Genomic DNA, 2,454 nt, shown 5'->3' with positions numbered 1-2,454 from the left:
CCTGGATGGCTCAGTCAGTTAGGTGTCCGACTTTGGCTCATGTCATGATTTCACAGTTAGTGAGTTTGAGCCCCCATGTCTGGCTCTGCGTTGAAAGTTCAGAGCCTGGAGCCCGCTTCAGATTCTCTGTCTCCTTCTCTGCCTCCTCCCCTGCTCATGTTCTGTCTGTCTCTCTCTGTCAAAAATAAATAAACATTAAAAATAAATAAATAAATAATGAACAGGTTCCAACTACTTCTTTTGAATTTTAGACTTATTGCTAATGAAGAATGTTTATAGTTAATTTAATATTAAACAGATTGTAACCTTGAATGTAGCAACTAAAATGAAGAGAAACTATTTGTTAAATGCCTCTCTGCAGGGAAATCTCACAAAAGATTTTGTTTAGCAAAGCTATTTGAAACAACCCAGAGTTAGAATTATTTCTAGGCTATCACAAGATAAATTCATTTTGTTTGGATTTTGGTTTTTTTTTGTTTTTGTTTTCTGAGAGAGAGAGAGAGAGAGAGAGAGAGAGAGAGAGAGAGAGACAGCATGAGCAGGGGAGGGTCAGAGAGAGAGGGAGACACAGAATCCGAAACAGGCTCCAGGCTCTGAGCTAGTTGTCAGCACAGAGCCTGACACGGGGCTCGAACCCACGAACTGTGAGATCATGACCTGAGCCGAAGTCAGATGCCCAATCGACTGGGCCACCCAGGTGCCCCTGTTTTGTTTGGATTTTGATCCATCAATAAATTTGGATTGAGGAGAGTGTCATTTTGATATTCAATACAGTTATAACTTGGAAAGTGAGTTCTACAGGGTCTGAGGCATGTAGAAATTATGTGAAAATAAGTAAATGTATAGACAACAGACCTTTTCATGCACATGGGTGTGAATGTTGGGAAATCTAATTAATAGTCACAGATGAGAATTCCTCAATATCCGCAATCCTGTAGGCTTTGTGCTAATTTGGTTTTGGACTCCCTCTAGTGGTTCAACCTTTTGGTGCTTTAATTGGTACTCTTCAGTTCGTACAATCACTAAATTCAGGGTCATTTTAAAAACAAATAAGAAAAGAAAAAGCAAAAGGACTACATGACTACTATTAGAATAGTTTTCCACTATTCTAGGAGAAATGACATAGGAGAAAACTATGTCATTTATTATTAAAAGACTTTTCATTTATCATTGATAGGATATATGTGGACATTAAGCATTGTCAACCAACTCTTTTATATGACAGCCCTTCACATATTGAAGACAGTTATCATTTTCTCATTAAGTCTTCTCCACCCCTCCTTTTCTTTTTTTTTTTTTTTTATCCTTAAAGCTTCTTGGACCAGAATAAAGAACATCTATGAGGTCTAGGCATTGTGACAGAATAACTTGATGGGCACTTTATTCACACCTTCAGGAGTCAGTAAAAGTATTGGCTTTTTATTTCAAAAAAATACAGTCTATGTCTTCTCTGCACTCGGAGAAGCTCTCCTGTCACAGCTCCTCATCCCCTGAAAATGTACACCTGTGCAAAGTTTGTCTCCACCCCCTTCTTGGTCAGGAGCATCTCCTAGCTGTTGAGCCGATCGCTGTCTGCAGTGGCACTAAAACCACCAGAGATGCTGACAGATGAGAGCCTCAGCAGCTGGGCAGCCCCACATTCCCTGACCTCATTTACTCCTAGCCACAGTTTCCAAACCAGCGCTGCTTCGAGGGACATCAACACAGCAGCCAAGTTCATTGGGGCTGGGGCTGCCACAGATGGGGGTGGCTGGCTCTGGGGCTGGAATTGGGACTGTGTTTGGGAGCCTCATCATTGGTTATGCCAGGAGCCCCTCTCTCAAGCAGCTGCTCTTCTCCTACACCATTCTGGGCTTTGCCCTCTCGGAGGCCATGGGGCTCTTTTGTCTGAGGGTGGCCTTTCTCATCCTCTTCTCCATGTGTAGGAGCCGACTCCACCTCCCATAGATCTTTCTCCTGTATCTCATCTGCCCTATACCTCCCCAGGCAGCCTGGGGAAAGTGGTTAGCTCAGAGTTTGAAAGAGGGAAGACAAATACTGTATTAATAAGAAAAAAAAAATACAAAACTTTTCTAGAAAAGTCTGAGTTTGGAGTCTTTGTTCTCCAAAGAGAACAGAAGGCAATAAGATTAAGACAGAGAAGAAAGTGGTCTGTAGTGGGTGACTTATCCAGTTCAGAACGTCCCCTTAGAATGCTATTTCCTGATTCCTTGTAAGTTGTTCCAGCACCGGGGCTGGAAACATACAGCAGGAAACCAAATATGTGAATGTGGAATCTCGAAGTCAGTTATAATGTCTGCCCTGAGATTTGAGTAGAATAAGGGGAACTGGCATTGGTCTTAATATCCCAGATCTCACAGTACTTTCTATTGAGAAGACATTGCTAGAAAGTCCACAGTAGATTATTTGCATAAGCAGAAAGAAACCCACCAGCCCCTAGTGACCTACCCACTC

General features: G+C 42.1%; 1 pseudogene; it reads left to right on the top strand.

The window, feature by feature from the left end:
- The first annotated feature begins 1,445 nt into the window (after positions 1-1,445).
- Positions 1,446-1,947, top strand: LOC144231805 (ATP synthase F(0) complex subunit C2, mitochondrial pseudogene; annotated as a pseudogene).
- Positions 1,948-2,454: the final 507 nt, after the last annotated feature.

This window comes from Crocuta crocuta, unplaced genomic scaffold, assembly GCF_008692635.1.
Source record: "Crocuta crocuta isolate KB4526 unplaced genomic scaffold, BGI_CrCroc_1.0 scaffold102, whole genome shotgun sequence".
In the NCBI taxonomy this organism is placed as follows: Eukaryota; Metazoa; Chordata; class Mammalia; order Carnivora; family Hyaenidae; genus Crocuta; species Crocuta crocuta.
Note: the sequence above shows the minus strand (reverse complement) of the source record. Positions and strands in the feature narration are given on the sequence as shown.